At 46.0% G+C, this 18,874-nt stretch overlaps 1 protein-coding gene across 1 annotated transcript in view; it reads right to left on the minus strand.

Moving 5' to 3' along the window:
- The window catches only part of LOC120298012 (nuclear receptor corepressor 1-like), a 123,976-nt gene extending 115,744 nt beyond the window's left edge, over positions 1 to 8,232 (minus strand). Inside the window, exon 1 of the mRNA XM_039321327.1 lies at positions 8,141 to 8,232. The gene's annotated coding sequence lies outside the window, so the exon portion shown is untranslated. The remainder of the gene's footprint in view (positions 1 to 8,140) is intronic.
- Positions 8,233 to 18,874: the final 10,642 nt, after the last annotated feature.

An 18,874-nucleotide genomic window follows, 5' to 3' on the forward strand; every position in this document is an offset into this window, starting at 1 on the left:
GACTAGTTGGGGGTCGCGGCATTAAAAAGGTTGAGAACCACTGAACTAGACATACCCAATTCCAGCAACCCATCCTTATGTGTTTTAGCCTCCAGTCCCCTGATCCTCTTTGTTGCTCTTCTCTGCCCTCTTTCTAGAGTCTCAACATCTTTTTGACATCGTGGTGACCAAAACTGGATGCCGTATTCCAACTGTGGCCTTACCAAGGCATTGTAGAATGGTATTAATACTTCACGTGATATTGATTCTCTCCCTCTATTAATGCAGCCTAGCTCTGTGTTGGCCTTTTTGGCAGCTGCAGCACACGGCTGGCTCCTATTTAAGGGATTGTCCACTAGGACTCGGAGACCCCTCTCACAGTTACTACTATTGAGCCAGGTTCCCCCTATGAGTCAAGGACTATCAATAAGGAGTCAAAGCCGGCTACAGTGCCTGTGAGATGGGCGGATTCTGTCGAGGGGGAAAGTCCCCATCACCCATCCTCCACAACCCCATGGGCTTACTGTGTGATCTGTCTGGGGGCGAGGTGCCAATCTAGCGGCCTCGTTTCTTTGAATCGTGCAAGTTCTCCCGTCGGGCGCCCTAAAACGAAACCATGAATTGGTTGCTTAGAAAGTACACCTCTTTCCCTGTTGTGGTTGTCGCCAGCTGCCCACGACACGGTGCCTGTCTCGCTGGAGGGGAATTCAACTTGTCGCAGAAATTCGCTTTTTCAATGCAAGACCAGGGCTACTTAACGCCAGGGTTAATTTAGCCCTGGTGTTAGTGAAACTGGCTTGATCGCCAGACTGTGCGGGGAGGATGCTTCCTCTGCAGCTGGGGTCCCCGACCCCTGGGGCTGCGGACTTGCACCGGTCCACGGCATGCCACAAACTGGGCCCACAGAAACAAACAAAGCCTAATCCTAAACCCTGGAGCTGTGAAGTGAATTGTGCGGCCGTTGTGTGACTCTGGCTCCCCCCCTTGACTTTGCTGGTCTGAAGGTCGCAAAAGGGGATCGCGGGACACTGAAACCGTCATAAACAGGAGACAATGGCCAAGGGCCTGAATTTTGATCACGTGACCCGGGGGGAATGCAGCAACGGACGTTAAGTGAGAAAACCGGTTGTAAATTGCTTTTCCCAGTGCCATTGTAACTTTGAAGGGTCACTAAACAAATGGTTGTAAGGCAAGGACTATTTGTACTAAATATGTCATATGTAATCTCAGTAAAGCTACAGCTGAGCTCCTAGAATTGGAAGAAGACAAGCACATTGCTTTCTCCTGCGTGAGCAGGGGGCTGGACTAGAAGACCTCCAAGGTCCCTTCCAGTTCTATTCTGTTCTATTCTAGTCTATATTCTATTCTATTCTATTCTATTCCATTCCATTCTATTCCATTCTATTCCATATTTTCTATTCTATTCTATTTCTATTCTATTCCATATATTCTATTCTATTCTATTCCATTCTGTTCCATATTTTCTATTCTATTCTATTCTATTCTATTCTATTCTATTCTATTCTATTCTATTCTATTCTATTCTATTCCATATTTTCTATTCTATTCTATTCTATTCTATTCTATTCTATTCTATTCTAATTCCATTCCATTCCATTCCATTCCATTCCATTCCATTCTATTCTATTCTATTCTATTCTATTCTATTCTATTCTATTCTATTCTAATGTTATTCTATTACTCTTATCGTTACTTTAATTCTACTCTATTTTATTCAATTCAATTCAATTCTCAGTAAGAATTCAGAGATGGGTAAGCCTATTTTTCTCCCAGGATATTTTGTCCACCTTCCCAGTCTTGCCCGCAGCTTGGGATCGATCACCTCTTGGTCTCCCGTCCCAGTTCTTTCCATCCCGACCAGCTTAGCTACAGTCAATTGAGGACCACCTATATCAGCAGTTCTCAACCCATGGGTCGCGACCCCATTTGGGGTCGATCGACCATTTCACGGGGGTCGCTAAGCAAGGCTGTCCGCCATTTTTTTCCCCTTTTCCGGCGGGTGCCTTACCTCCCTTGGGCTGGGCCAGCTGGTGGCCCAGCCGGTGGTTGGCCTGCTCCATCTCTGCCGCTTGCCAGCTACGCCTCGGCCGGCGCAGGGGGCGGCACCATGCATGCACGACGCTCCCGGGCAGGGAAAGTCCTCGACTTACGACTGGTTGGGTAGTCCTCGACTTATGACCGGTTTAGTCCTCGACTTATGACTGGTTTAGTCCTTGACTTACGACCGGTTGGGGGTCGCGGCATTAAAAAGGTTGAGAACCACTGACCTATATGCAAGTAGTCCTGGACTTACAACAGTTCATTTAGTGGCCATTCCAAGTTACAACAGCATGTTTTTCATACTGAGAACCACTGCAGCATCTCCATGGTCATCTGATCAAAATTCAGACCCTTGCCAACTAATTCGTATTTATGACGATTGCAGTGTCCGAGCTTCTAACAAGCAATCTCAGTGGGGAAACCAGGTTCACTTTAACAACCAGGTTACTAAGTAACCAGTGGAACAACCTGCCTCCAGAAGCGGTGAATGCTCCGACACTGGACGTTTTTAAGACAAGACTGGACAGCCATTTGTCCGAAATGGTATAGAGTTTCCTGCCTGAGCAGGGGGTTGGACTAGATGACCTCCAAAGTCTCTTCCAACTTTTTTATTATTATTAGTTAACTGTGGCAAGAAAGGTCGTAAAAGGATGCAGAACCCTCTTGAACAACAGTCTCACTTAGCTGCTGAGTTACAGGAGGTCCTTGACTTACAACCACAATGGAGCCCAAAACTTCTGTTGTTAAGTGAGACAACTGATAAGTGAATTTTGCCCCATTTGACAACCGACGTTGCCTCAGCTGTTAAGTGAATCCCGGCAGTTGATAAGTGAGTAGCACGGTTGTTAAGTGAACCTGGCTTCCCCCATTGACTTTGTTTATACGGAGGTCGCAAAAGGGGATCACAAGAAATATGAGCCACTTGCCAAGTGTCTGAATTTTGATCACCTGATCCGGGGATGCTGCAAAGGTCGTAACTGTAAAAAATGGTTGTTAAGTCACTTTTTCAGTCACTAAGCTAGGGGTAGGCAACCTTGGCTCTTTTATGACTCGTGGACTTCAACCCCCAGAATTCCTGAGCCAGCATGAGGGAAATATGGCCCCCTTCATGACTCGTGGATTTCCACTCCCAGAATTCCTGAGCCAGCATGAGGGAACTATGGCCCTTTTATGACTTGTGGACTCCTACTCCCAGAATTCCTGAGCCAGCATGGGGGAACTATGGCCCCTTTATGACTCGTGGACTTCAACTCCTAGAATTCCTGAGCCAGCATGGGGGAATTGTGGCCCCCCTCATGACTTGTGGACTTCAACTCCCAGAATTCCTGAGCCAGCATGAGGGAACTATGGCCCCCTTCATGACTTGTGGACTTCAACTCCCAGAATTCCTGAGCCAGCATGGGGGAACTATGGCCCCTTTATGACTCGTGGACTTCAACTCCTAGAATTCCTGAGCCAGCATGGGGGAATTGTGGCCCCCCTCATGACTTGTGGACTTCAACTCCCAGAATTCCTGAGCCAGCATGAGGGAACTATGGCCCCCTTCATGACTTGTGAACTTCAACTCCTAGAATTCCTGAGCCAGCATGGGGGAATTGTGGCTCCCCTCATGACTTGTGGACTTCAACTCCCAGAATTCCTGAGCCAGCATGAGGGAACTATGGCCCCCTTCATGACTTGTGGACTTCAACTCCCAGAATTCCTGAGCCAGCATGAGGGAACTATGGCCCCTTTATGGCTTGTGGACTTCAACTCCTAGAATTCCTGAGCCAGCATGGGGGAATTGTGGCCCCCCTCATGACTTGTGGACTTCAACTCCCAGAATTCCTCAGCCAGCATGGCTGACTCAGGAATTCTGGGAGTTGAAGTTCACGAGTCATAAAAAGAGCCAAGGTTGCCTTCCCCTGCACTAAGTGAACTGTTGTAAGCTGAGCCCTCCCTACTCAGAACTTACAACTGTTGCAACGTCCCCCTGGTCACGTGATCCAAATCCAGACGCTCGGCAACTGACTCACATTTATGACGGTTGCAGTGTCCCTGGGGGTCTCCCGTGATCCCCTTTTGCAACCTTGTGACAAGCAATGGGGAAGCCAGCTTCACTTAACAACCGGGTTACTAATGTATCAACTGTAGGGATTCACTTAAGGCCAGTGGCAAGAAAGGTCGTTAAGCGGGGCAAAACTCAATGTCTCGCTTAGCAGTGGAAATTTTGGGCTCCCTTCTGATCGTAAGCCGAAGACTACCTGTAAATGCAGCTTAAAAAAAAAACCACCCTAAGACAGGGGTAGGCAGCCTTGGCTCTTTTATGACTGGTGGACTTCAACTCCCAGAATTCCTGAGCCAGCCACGCTGAGGGAAAAGGGAGAGGTTTCCAAGTTGAGCCATGTTGGTTCAGGAATTATGGGAGTTGAAGTCCACGAGTCATGAAGGGGCCATAGTTCCCTCATGCTGGCTCAGGAATTCTGGGAGTTGAAGTCCACCAGTCATGAAGGGGCATAGTTCCCCTATGCTGGCTCAGGAATTCTGGGAGTTGAAATCCAAGAGTCATAAAAGAGCCAAGGTTGCCTACCCCTGCCCTAAGAGTATTGCATAACTTCTCTTTTGGCTCCAGCAGAACCAGCTCGGTCCTCATTCTCCGTTTTCCCCTTTTGCTGGTCGGATTGAAAGGCGGTGCTCTTTACAACCACTCGTTTAGCGACGGTTTTAAGTTACGACAGCCCTGGAAAAAAAAACCACTTGCAACCGGTACTCACACTGATAACCATCCCAGAATCCACACCCAAGGTCACGGGATCCAAATTTGGGCACTTGACTATAACTGGTGTGTTATTTCCAAGGGCTGCAGCCTCCCTGGGTCACGTGATCCTTCTCTGTGACCTTCCCAGCTGACTCCCAAAAAAGGCAAAGTCAAGGGGGGGGGAGGGCAGCCAGATCTGACGACCGTGTGATTTGTTTAACAAGCGCAGGGAATCACTTAACTGCCACCACCACCGCCACCCCCGTGGCAAAAAGATGCAACTCGTTTAACAACCGCCTTGCTCGGCAACAGAAATTCTGGTCTCAGTTGCGGTCATTAAGTTGAGGACTACCTGTATGTCTGGCCTTTTTATTCAAGGCGATAGATAGATAGATAGATAGATAGATAGATAGATAGATAGATAGATAGATAGATAGATAGATAGATAGATAGATAGATAGATAGATAGATACCGTATATGACCATGTACAAGGCGACCCGGCGTATAAGACGACCCCCGTCTTTATCGCCGGGCCGCATTCCTAGAACGTCTTATACGCCAGAAACTACCAGTATTTCCAGCGTATAAGACAACTCGGCGTATAAGACGACCCCCATCTTTGGTGCCGATTTCAGCGCTCGCGGAAGTCGCCTTATACGCCGGCATTTACGGTAGATAAAACTATATCTATTATGTGGGTATAATTGTTTCTGTACATGTGAGATAGACAGACAGACAGACAGATAGATGATAGAAAGAAAGAAAGAAAGAAAGAAAGAAAGAAAGAAAGAAAGAAAGAAAGAAAGAAAGAAAGAACGAACTATATCTATTATGTGGGTGTAATTGTTTCTCTACATGTGAGATAGATAGATAGATAGATAGATAGATAGATAGATAGAGACAGATAAATAGACAGACATAGATAGCAATAAGACTTATATACCGATTCACAGTGCTTTACGGTCCTCTCTAAGCAGTCAATTGGGTGACTTTGGGTCAATCACCAGGAGACAGTGAGTTCTAGTTCCGCCTTAGGCCTGAAAGTCAACTGGGCGACTTTAGGCCAATCACCAGGAGAGGGTGAGTTCTAGTTCCGCCTTAAAAACAAAAGCAGCTGGGTGACTTTGGATCAATCACCAGGAAACAGTGAGTTCTAGTCCCGCCTTAGGCCTGAAGCCCAGCTGGGGGACTTTGGGCCAATCACCAGGAGATAGTGAGTTCTAGTCCCACCTTAAACAAAAAAGCAGCTGAGGGACTTTGGGCAAATCACCAGGAGACAGTGAGTTCTAGTCCCACCTTAGGCCTGAAACCCAGCTGGGGGACTTTGGGCCAATCACCAGGAGTTGGTGAGTTCTTGTCCCACCTTAGTCATGAAAGCCAGCTGGTGACTTTGGGCCAGTCACTACTCTCTTTCAGCTCAACCCATCTCACAGGGTTGTTGTGGGGAACACAGGAAGAGGAGGGAGGAAGTGTTGGGTATGTTCCCTGCCCTAAGTTATTTGCAAAAATAATAAAGATGCGATACAAATAAATAAAGGTGGATGGAGCCAAACCTCCCTGTTCCTACACCAGCCCCTTATTCTCTCTGCCAGACAGCCCAATCCAGCCTTTCACAATCTCAACACTCGTCAGCTTAATAAGATCCATCATCCCCAGCACACAACAACCTTAGGGCTGAGACTGTCCATTGCAGCCAGACAAGAGAGCAAGTGCCAGGCGCAAAACCCCTGTGACTGCAATTTGACGCCACAAGCTGCAGAACTTGGGCCGGCCGGGGATGATGGGAAATAGGGATGGTGATGATGGGATCTGGCATCCCGACGAATATGGACGGCCCAGTGTCAGGGTGGGAATTGCAAGTGAAGCAGCGAGGATCAAAGCCCAGGCGGAATCTAAAGCTGAGGATGATGTTTCTGGAGATTCTGGGGTGGAGGTTGGGGATGATGGGAATAGTAATACCAGGAACACAGGGCTGGGGAAAGTAATACAAGGAACACAGGGCTGCTGTGGGGAGAGGGGTCATCCAAAGGATATAGATATTGGGGGGGGGATACTAATAAAAGGCTGGGGATGATGTATATGGAGATTCTGGGGGGAGGGGGGAATCTAAGGTTGGGGATGATGGGAATACTAATACTAGGAACACAGGGCTGCTGTGGGGGGAGTGGTCGTCCAAAGGATATAGATATTGGGGGGATACTAATAAAAGGCTGGGGATGATGTCTATGGAGATTCTGGGGGAGGGCGGAGTCTAAGGTTGGGGATGATGGGAATAGTAATACCAGGAACACAGGGCTGGGGAAAGTAATACAAAGAACACAGGGCTGCTGTGGGGGGAGGGGTCATCCAAAGGATATAGATATTGGGGGGGATACTAATAAAAGGCTGGGGATGATGTCTATGGAGATTCTGGAGGGAGGAGTCTAGGGTTGGGGATGATGGGAATTGTAATACCAGGACCACAGGGTTGGGGAAAGGAATACAAAGAATACAGGGCTGCTGTGGCGGAGGGGTTGTCCAAAAGATATAGCTATTTGGGGGGGGATACTAATAAAAGGCTGGGGATGATGTCTACGTAGAGATTCTGGGGGGGGAGTGTGAGGTTGGGGATGATGGGGGTTGTAATACCAGGGCTGGGGAAAGGAATACAAGGAACATAGGGCTGCTGTGGGGGAGGGGTTGTCCAAAGGATATAGATATTGGGGGGGAATACTAAAAAAAAGGCTGGGGATGATGTCTATGGAGATTCTGGGGGGGGAGTGTGAGGTTGGGGATGATGGGGGTTGTAATACCAGGGCTGGGGAAAGGAATACAAAGAACACAGGGCTGCTGTGGGGGAGGGGTTGTCCAAAGGATATAGATATTGGGGGGGAATACTAAAAAAAGGCTGGGGATGATGTCTATGGAGATTCTGAGGGGGGGAGTCTGAGGTTGGGGATGATGGGGGTTGTAATACCAGGGCTGGGGAAAGGAATACAAGGAAGACAGGGCTGCTGGGGGGGAGGGGTCGTCCAAAGGATATAGATATTGGGGGTGGAGTGGGGGCAATACTAAGAAAAGCGGAGGCTGCTGGACCCGCTGCGGACCATGGGAGGCGTAGTCCCAGTGCACGTGGACAGAACCACCCCGGCGGGGAGCGATGGGCGTTGTAGTCCGGCGCCTCCGCCAGGCTCGGGCAGAGGGTCCATTCGCTCCCCCTTCGCCCCCCTCCCCTCGACCTGTCAGATTGCCGCCGCCCCCCCCCGCCGCCCCGGCCTCGCCCCCCCGCCTCTTCCGCCCCCCTCCTCCTCGGCCCCCCCTCCCCTGGAGGCCGGAAGTGCCCCGCCCGGCAGGGACCCGCAGCCGGCCCGGCCCGGCCTCACCTCATCCCGCAAGTCGGCGGCAGCGGCGACAGCGAGACCACCTCCTCCTCCTCTTGCGCCGCCATCTTGGCTCCCCCTCCCCCCGACTCCCCCTCCCTCCGGCTTGCCCGAGGCTCCGCCCCCTCCCCTCGCCCTCGCGCAGCGGGTCCTGGCAGCACCGCCGACGTCCCTCTGCTGACCTAAAACCTCGCTAGAAACAATGCCGTTCGCCCCTCCGGCAGGCTCTTGCTCTTTTGTAACCCTCTGGAGAAGGAACGGGGAAATTCCAGTCGACGGGAAGCACGGGAAACGACTCTGCCTGAGGGCGTTCACTACCCCCCTTCCAGGACCGTGCGGCACCACTTCGCGAACTCTACCGGAGGGGGGCACGCTTCGGAAGAGAGAGTCGGAGAAGCGCGCTGGCCAATGGGGATGCAAAGGCGGAGGGGCGTGGCCCTGAGCAACCGACCAATGGGAGGGAGCAATTCAGGCGGCCTCTGAGGTGAAGGCGATAAAGGGGGCCTCTAGGGACCTCGTGGGCGATAGACTCACGAAACGTGCAGAGGGATACGTGAGGAAAAAAATTGCGACATCTTTGAGAAATGTCGCTTTTGCAAAATTCACGTTTGTTTTCCTACGCTTGCGCGCTCTCAATTGAAGAGTTTTACTTGCTTTTGGTAATTATTATTTTTTAAACGGCACCCGATATTATATTCAAGTACATCTTGAGGACCCAGATTGTTGGGGGCAATGTAAATATATATATACATTGCTTACTGGTGTACACCGCTTAGAGAGTGCTCGCACTTAAAGCGGTATATAAGTCTAATAAATAAATAAATCTGCAATCAAGCTAAAGGAACACTTTTTAAGAATAGAATAGAATATTTTGCCACTTTAAATGTACACTAATCAGCATGCATTAAAATGAGATTTCGTTGCATTCAGCTCTCAAAGGGTAACCACCTCCAATACACACTGCATAAACATGACAAAAAAAAATATATGCATATAACCACATGCACAAGCGTATATGACCCAGAGACCAATTAAGTAATTAAAATATCTGTTTGCTACACGGCCGACTAGAAATAAAATTATTCTTTCTGCAAAAATACTGCAACTCTTGCTTAACCTCTTTAAATCCAGGGAGACTCTGATTTCTATTCCCCCGGATAATAAACAACAACAAAAAGGCTTCTGCTATAGACTTATTATCTGTATCCCAGCAACAGATGACCTTCTTCATTTTCCTAAATCTATGGGCTGAATACTTCCGGCTCTTCCTCCCGAAGATGACGTCACGCCCAATTACAGAGCACCAACGGTCAGCAGCTCTCCCCCAACGCCATTGGCAGGCGGGAACATCAGTCTTTATATTTCAACCAATTAGAATAGAACATTCTGCCTGACGTTAATTATGAAATCAAGACAAGGAAAAGGGCGGGGCAAAGTCGCCGGGAAATAAGTGGCAACTTAAATTTAATTGGTCCTTAATTGGAATTCAGCAAAAACTCTTTTTGCGCAATGTTAATTACGTGGGTTGGTTTGGGTGAGCAACTTCCCAAAGGATTTTGGCTTCAGTCCTGACCATATTGGCAAGTTCATATAAGAACAGAGTGTTTCCACACATCACACTATTATGTAGTCAAAACGTGAGTTCTTCAGCCAAATATAATTGCCTAAAAATACATTATTGTACATCCTGGCAACGTGAAGATCTGTGGACTTCAATTCCCAGAAATACCCAGTAAACCTAAGGAATTCTGGGAGTTGAAGTCCACCAAACTTAAAGCAGGCTAGCTGGGAATTCTGGGAGTGGAAGTCCACCCATCTTAAAACAGGCTGGCTGGGAATTCTGGGAGTGGAAGTCCACCCATCTTAAAACAGGCTGGCTGGGAATTCTGGGAGTGGAAGTCCACCCATCTTAAAGCAGGCTGGCTGGGGAATTCTGGGAGTGGAAGTCCACCCATCTTAAAGCAGGCTGGCTGGGGAATTCTGGGAGTGGAAGTCCACCCATCTTAAAGCAGGCTGGCTGGGGAATTCTGGGAGTGGAAGCCCACCCATCTTAAAGCATGCTGGCTTGGGAATTCTGGGATTTGAAGTACACCCATTTTCAAGTTGTCAAGGTGGAGAAATACTGTATTACACATTCAGAGCACGGTAGATTTATTCAGGATAGAAGGTTGAAATAAACACATCGCATGACAGTTTTACAGACTTTGCAAAGTCAGCCCAAAAATAATATTTAAAAACCCCATAATTTTCTAAAGAAGTTGTTAACAGTTGATTCTGCAGAAAATGCAAAGCCATCTATCAATTATGATGCGTACAAGCAACATACCAGCGGCGATGTGAAAGACCCGTTTGACTTGGGTTACAAATGCCAGGCTCCACTTCCAAAAATTGTGAGAACACATCTTGAGTGTCAACTTTCTCAGTTTGCAAGCCAAGAAATATGAGAGCTGAGGAATTCTAGGAGTCGAAGTCCACAAGCTGGGGTCTTCCAACTTGGTCCTTTATGACTTGTGGACTTCGACTCCCAGAATTCCTCAGCCAGCGTGTCTGGTTGAGAAATTCTGGGAGTTGAAGTCCAAAAGTCATAAAAGGGCCAAGTTTGATCAGCAGGAGACAGTGATTCATCTTAGGCATAAAGCCATCTGAATGGGCCAATCACCCCCTTTCAGACCAGCCCACCTTACAGGGCTGTTGTAAAGAAACTAGGAGGAAGAAGGATGATTACTTATGTTCACTGCCATAAGTTATTTATAAAAGGCATAAAGGCAAGATATAAATAAATAAAATACAAAAAAGTAAAGAAATATTGTCACGGTGATTCTCACTGGTTTGGGACCCCCCCCTTGGAGTCCCCAACACCCTTTCAGGGGGGTCCCCAAATACAAACATTTCTTTCAAAATTACTCGGTTTTCATTCCCGACAGAGTAAATGTTGATCGATATATAATAACCCACATAAACCAAAGCCCTTTGCGGGTCTTCAGTTTGTTTTAAGAGTGTCAAAGTATCCTGGATCTAAAAAGTTTGGGAAGAGCTGTTCTATTACAGATGGACCCATTCGAAGATTTGTTTTAATTTTACCTGCCAGTATTTATTTATTTTTTTGAAAGGCTACATCTGCAACCTAATTTGAATGCTATTTTTTTTTTTTAAAAATGTTTGTGGCATAACACTTCGGGCATGACACGGCTTGTTTGTGAGTAACTCCTCCTGGGTTCATTCGGGCTTCTTTGCAGGCCTGTCGGTGTTTCCACCCAAATAGATCTGGTTGAAGCTGAATTCTTGGTTCATATTACATATATACGTGCATTGAACAATGCAAGTTGTTGAAATGTCATCGTAGAAGAGCCTGTTTTCCTTCTCAATGGTACAATGTTAGAATCAGAATAGAGCTGGAAGGGATCTTGGAGGTCTTCTAGTCCAGCCCCCTGCTCAAGGAGGAGATCCCATACCATTTCAGATAAGTGACTGTCCTGTCTCTTCTTAAAAACCTCCAGTGATGGAGTACCCACAACTTCTGGAGGCAAGTCGTTCCACTGGTTAATTGTTCTCACTGCCAGGAAATTCCTCCTTAGTTTCAGGTTGCTTCTCTCTTTGGTTAGTTTCCATCCGTTGCTTCTTCTTCTGCCTTCAGGTGCTTTGGACAATAGCTTGACTCCCTCTTCTTGGGGGCAGCCCCTGAGATACTGGAACGTTGCTATCCTGTCCCCCACTTGTCCTTCTCTTCATTAAACTAGACCTACCCAATTCCAGCAACCGTTCCTTATACGTTTTAACCTCCAGTCCCCTAATCATCTTTATTGCTCTTCTCTGCACTAATTAACTTAGTGCAGAGAAGAGCAACAAAGTTAACAAGCTCCACTCTGCGACAATTAATTCATTAATTAGTATTCTTTGCACTAATTAAATTATCCAAGCAGAAAATACTAATTAGTGAATTGAAGGTCACAGAGTGGAGCTTCTTCACTTGTGGTGAACACTGGTTAGGGAAGGTGTCCGGACTGCCATCCTGTTACGGACATGCTTGGCCAGAGGCCAACCAGTCTTCCATAGGCAATGGGGGAGGGTGCTGCGAGGAGGTAGAAGGGAGTCTGGGATAAGCGGAATTGAAGCTACTCTTTTTGGCAGTCCAAGGTCATAGAATGGAATGTAATGCCATCCAGTCCGCAAAGCCAGGGATTGTTACCAAAACAATTTGTTTGAATTGTAATTGAACAATTAAAATATAACTAGGAGAAAGATGGGGAGAAGAGAAAAGTTAACCAGATGCTTTGGGCGCGAAACTTCAAATCCAGCTTTATTTCACTGTAACCAAATAATAATAATAATAATAATAATAATAATAATAATAATAATGTTGGAAGGGACCTTGGAGGTCATCAACCCCCTGCTCAGACAGGAAACCCTAGACCATTTTGGACAAAGGGCTGTCCAGTCTCTTCTTAAAAACTTTCAGTGTTGGAGCATTCACCGCTTCTGAAGGCAGGTGGTTCCACTGGTTAATTGTTCTAACTGTCAGGAAGTTTCTCCTTAGTTCCAGGTTGCTTCTCTCCTTGATTAGTTTCCATCTGTTGCTTCTTGTCCTACCTTCAGGTGTTTTGGACAACAGCTTGACTCCCTCTTCTTTGGGGCAGCCCCTGAGATACTGGAAGGCTGCTATCATGTCCCCCCTCGTCCTTCTCTTCATCAAACTAGACAAGAAGCAACGGATGGAAACTAATCAAGGAGAGAAGCAACCTGGAACTAAGGAGAAACTTCCTGACAGTGAGAACAATTAACCAGTGGAACAACCTGCCTCCAGAAGCTGTGAATGCTCCAACACTGGAAGTTTTTAAGAGACTGGACAGTCATTTGTCTGGAATGGTTTAGTGCAGGGGTAGGCAACCTTGGCTCTTTTATGACTGGTGGACTTCAACTCCCAGAATTCCTGAACCAGCATAGCTAAGCATGGAAACCACTCAATTTCTCCTCAGCATGGTTGACTCAGGAATTCTGGGAGTTGAAGTCCATGAGTCATAAAAGAGCCAAGGTGGTCTACTCCTGGTATGGTGTTTCCTGCCAGAGCAGGGGGTCGGACTAGATGACCTCCAAGGTCCCTTCGAACATATTACTATTACTGCTACTACTACTATTATTAATATATTATTTATTTATTTATTGTTATTATTATTAATTATTATTATTATATACATGTTGGCCCCAATTCAGATCTGAGCCTGGTGCCAAAGCCGATGAAGAACCCCAGACAAGAGGTGCAGGTTTTGTTTCCTTTTATTGAAGTGCTTCAGCAAAAGGGGCCCCATCCAGCAAAATGCCAGGACCCAGAACAAAGGATTCAACAAGCTTTTATACCGTTGTTCAAGGCGGGATAAAGACACATTGTCTAACAGGCATTCTGCAAGTTACCTAAAGGGTCCTCTACATTGGCTTCATGCCATCCCTATTTCTAAGTCTTAACTAATAAACCCTTTAAAAGTTACCTAACAAGTACTCTATTGGCTCTATTTCAGCCCTATTCCTCAAAGTTAACCAATAGGCATCCTAGAAAACTTTTAGCAAGTCATCTCTTAGCTCTGTCTTAGCCCTATTCCTTATCTTAGCTATATGTCTTGTATGATGTCCCTGGCAGTTCTTGTTTTATACATTGAAAGGGCCCCCAGCTGTCCACACTCCCTATTACTTTATCTTTGTTATACAGACCTGTACATCTTCTCCCTTCCTTCTGAATTCAAGCCACAACCTTGCATTTTTACAGCAAATGGCCCATCTGTGGGAAGTCAGCCCCCCAGAGAAGGAAATATTAAAAGGGCAGGAAAATATATTTCTTCAAAGGATCTTAAAGAGGCAGAAAAGCATGCCCAGTTTTTCTTAATAGCCCCAGGTCTCCCTCCCCCAAGCAGAAACCAGCTCTGTACAAATGCAGATGTAAATAATCCAGGAAGGTTGGAAGCCCCCAGCTAGAAGATTAAGAAGACAAAAACACCTAAAATCTACATACCCTATCCAAAGTCTAAGACAGGACATATAGGATTAACTCACAGATGCCAAAGGGCACACCCAGACTCAGGTCAGAATACACGACAGAGGAAATACAAAGCCTCAAACAGGAACAGGAAACAACTCCAAACAAAAGGCTCCAGAGGGTATAAAAACCCACTCCCTACATGTGCTCTCTCTCTCTCTCTTTTCTTCCAGAGCCATCTTTCTGTCTGGCTCTCCTCTTCAATAAACTGCAACCTTTTTTCTAAAGCAGTCGCCATTTTGATTATTCCCAGGTTGGACTGGACCACGAGGAAGACTTTTCCTTCAACAGTACTCTGGGATGTCAACCCCCCCCCAGAGAAAGAAATATTTTGGGAATATTAAAAGGCAGAATATTATATTTTCCCAAAGGATCTTAAAGGCAGGAACCTCCCCCACCCCAGTCTCTCTGCCCCAAACAGAAGCCAGGTCTGCAGAAATGCAGATGTGATAATCTTGTCAGAAAAATTGGAGCCAGGAAGCTGGGATTAGAAAGACAAAGATCTCTAGAATCAACAATCCCTCACACCCAAAAAAATCCAACAGGCATCAGCTACAACCCCAGGGAAGCAGGATATCACCTTTGGGACATAATAGGATTAACCCACCACCATCAGAATACCAGAAAGGCAGACTCAGACTCAGGTCAAAGTTCATGTCACAGGAACAACTCCAAACAAAAGCCCAAGAAGGTATAAAAACCCACCACTCCCTCTTACATGTGGTCAGTTTTTCCCAGAACCATCTTTCTGTCTGGCTCTCCTCTTCAATAAACTGCAACTTTTTGCAGTCTCCATTTTGTTTATTCCTGGCTTGGACTGGACTCTGATGAAGATTTTTCTTTTAACACAGTGGTTCTCAACCTTTTTAATGCTGCGACCCCCAACCGGTCGTAAGTCGAGGACTACTCAACCAGTCGTAATTTGAGGACTACTCCACTGGTGCAGCACCGTTTGCAGAATGGGACTTTTGGCGGGCTCAGCAGGGCAGAGACAGCCTGGACAATTCCTATTGGTTTTGGAAAGCCAATAGAATTCGACTCTATTCAAGAGAGTCTATTCTATTGGCTTTCAAAAGCCAATAGAATAAAAGGGAGTAGCACAGCTAAGGAAAAGGGGGAAAAAATGGCGGACTGCGTTGTTTGGCAACCCCCGTGAAATGATCATTCAACCCCAAATGGGGTCCTGACCCACAAGTTGAGAACCACTGTTTTAACAGTATATAGGATTGGTTGTTCAATGATTTATTTAAACAGTAATGATGTCCTACTTACTTAAAGGTCTTGAGGGAAAGGCAAGCCTAACTACACTTGTGAAGAAATCTGCAAAACACAACTGTATTCTTCACAAAGTATTTACTTGGAAGGGAGGACTGTTAAAACCAACAGGCCTTCATTCTAAGTAACCATACTTAAAACCAGATGGCAAAATACCTTTCCTTTTATGTTGAATGAATCCAGATGTCCTCTCCAGAACAAGAATGTGGGAGTCTTGTCAATGCTGAAATGAAAAAGGTTCAAAGACCTTGAAAAATGTAGCAGCCTTTTAGGGGCTACAAAGTATTTAATGGAATATATAAAATTATAGTCAAGAGTTGGAACTTCGCGATCATTTTGGCCCAGTGTTTAACAACTTCGGCCACTTTAAGAGGGGTGGACTTCAACTCCCAGAAATTCCCAGCCCCAACAAGCACTGTAGTTGGGGAATTGTGAGAGCTGAAGACCACAACTCGGGAATTCTGGGAACTGAAGTCCACCTATCTTAAAGCATGCTGGCTGGGAATAGTGTGGGAGTTAAAGTTAAAGCATGCTGGTTGGAGAATTCTGGGAGTTGAAGTCCACCCTTCTTAAAGCATGCTGGTTGGGGAATTCTGGGAGTGGAAGTCCACACCCCCTTAAAGTATGCACGCTGGGAAATTCTGGGAGTGGAATTCCACCCCTCTTAAAGCATGCTGGCTGGGGAATTCTGGGAGTGGAAATCCACCCCTCTTAAAGCATGCTGGCTGGGGAATTCTGGGAGTGGAAATCCACCCCTCTTAAAGCATGGCTGGCTGGGGAATTCTGGGGACTGAAGTACACTTATCTTAAACTTGAAATAAGTTAACATTAGAATAAATATGAGATTCATCCCTGTCAGAGATGGAAGATGCTACAAATGCTATTTCCTCATTCGCAGTTTGAATAAGCCCCGATTTACATAACACGTGGAGCCAAAGCGACAAAACCACACTTTGCCACAACACTGCGGCATAAACCTACATCGCCTTTAAGGAGGATTGTTAATCAGCAGATGCCTGATATTTTCCCCCTAAAAAGACTAATTTTGAGAGCATTTTCCGCTATAGAGTCCTCTGTATGAAACCACATTTCATCTGAGATTAACCGAGCTCCAACTGTGATGATTTTAACCTGGTTAAATAGCCTGGTTTTGTGACCAGTGCTGAAGGTATGAGCATTGGACAGGCTGTGTCCTGGATTTGTCAATGTTAATTTATGAAGCTCAGCTGCAATCAATCATTCCATCTATCAATCAATAGAGCTAAAGGGGACTTTAGAGTAGAAGGAGAGAGGAGGACTGTGGGGTCCTTGGTGGCCTCTGAGCTTGGTGGTTTTCTTGCAGACCTTTCATGACCCAACTAGGTAACATCATCAGTGCTAGAAGGGAGTGAGGGGAGGAGGAGGAGGAGGAGAGGACTATGGGGTTCTTGGTTGTCTCTGAGCTTGGTGGTTTTCTTGCAGAGCTTTCATTACCAAATTAGCTAACATCATCAGCACTAGATATAGATGTAGCTCTGATGATGTTACCTAGCTTGGTAGTGAAACGTCTGCATTAACACCACCAAGCTCAGAAATCTTGTGGAAAACGCAAGGACTCTTACGAATCCCAGAGGGTTTTAGCAGAGAGATTTATTGCGCAGGTTCAGAAGCAATAGCAACCAGCAATTCTGAACCCCGAGGGCGGGTTCAGACTTCAGTTTTATACTTTCCTTTTTTCCTCAGGAATAAAGGAATACACATTGAAATACACATTGTAATACATTAGGTTCGTTTCTCACGGGGATACAATGGAGTTTGCTACATACATTGTATCCAAGTGCAATGCGCATTAGGTTAGTCACCTACTACTAACACAGCATTATTCCAGTAATTATGCAGACACATCATTATTCTAGTGATTGTTCATTATTCCACATTACAGAGACCACCCAGCACTCCATAATTTAAATCTTTCCCCCTTCTAGCCAGTTCATCGAGGTCCTTGGTGCTCTCTGACGCTTGGTTGCTTTCTTGCAAACCTTTCGTGACCCAATTCAGTAACATCATCAGGGCTATAAGGGAGTAGGGTTTTTGGAGTGGAGGAAGAAGAGGAGAAAGAGAGAAGGACTGTGGGGTCCTCAATTCTCTCTGAGCTTGATTGTTTGCTTGCAGACATTTCATTATTCAACTAAATAACAGCATCGGCAAACAACCCATAATACTTCCACAGCTCTTATCTCCAGCAAATGCAATATTCCTGAATATGTTGCTATATGTCCGTTTTCGACTTAATCCTTTATCCCGTTTTTCTGGATTCAGCAACAACCTGAAATGAAGCAACACTTTGCAAAGGCAAAATTCACACTGTACAAGAGAGTCCAATGTACTTTAGTATCTCTGAGGAGTTTTGCCATTTATTTTTTTCTTCTGCACATGAATTGAAAGGGAGCAAAATTGAGATGGTTAAAGGATGCTGCACTTCGGCTGCTGGTCCAGGAATGAAACACAAGATTGGAAGGTGGAACCAACCCAAAGGTTGGTTAGATAAAAGATAGGCTATCTTTTGGGTCCTGCCATGGTTTTACAAGGCAGCTTGGAAATCCCCATTCTCTATCAAAGAATGTCTCTGGAGATTCTCAGTCATCCAGGTCATGGTTGTCCCAAAGGTGCTTTTTTCACGAGGCCACTGGATTTCCTTGTTTTTGCTTTGAAGACATTTCGCTTCCCATCCAAGAAGCTTCTTCAGCTCTGACTGGATGGTGGGGAATGGAAGGATTTATATTCTTTGTAGACAGCTGCTCATTTGCATTTGTGGGAAGACACCCCCCCCCCCCGAGAAATATTTTGGGGAATATTAAAAAGGCAGAATATTATATTTCTCCAAAGGAATAATGGAGAAGAACTTAGAAGGCAGAAACCTCTTTCTCTCCCCCAGTCAGAAACTCAGCAGGCCAGCTCTGTAGAAATGCAGATTTGATAATCCCATTCAGCCCCATTCATGAGGAAATAGTACCTGCAGAAACCCATTCAAGACAGGACTTTTTGAAATCCCTAGCAGCAAAACTGATAGCTAAAAATAACAGAGAGTTAGAACTCAAACCAGCAACCCCTCACTCAAAAAATCCAATACAGGACATAGCCATCACCGCAGCCCCAGAGAAGCAGGACATGACCTTTAGGACATTAATAAGATTAACCCAGGACCATCGGAATACCAAAAAGGACACGCTCCAAAGCTCAGGTCAAAGTTCATACCACAGGAACAACTCGAAACACAAAAGCCCAAGAAGGTATAAAACCCCACCACTCCGAGCTACATGTGGTCAGCTTTCCAAGAGCCACATGCTGTTTTGCTTCTGCTCTTCAATAAATAGAACTTTTTTCTAAAGCAGCCTCCATTTTGTTTATTCCCGGCTTGGACTGGACCCTGATGAAGATTTTTCTTTCAACACATTATTTTA

This window comes from Crotalus tigris, unplaced genomic scaffold (assembly GCF_016545835.1).
Source record: "Crotalus tigris isolate CLP2741 ecotype Arizona unplaced genomic scaffold, ASM1654583v1 scf7180000023738.1706062, whole genome shotgun sequence".
Lineage (NCBI taxonomy): Eukaryota > Metazoa > Chordata > Lepidosauria > Squamata > Viperidae > Crotalus > Crotalus tigris.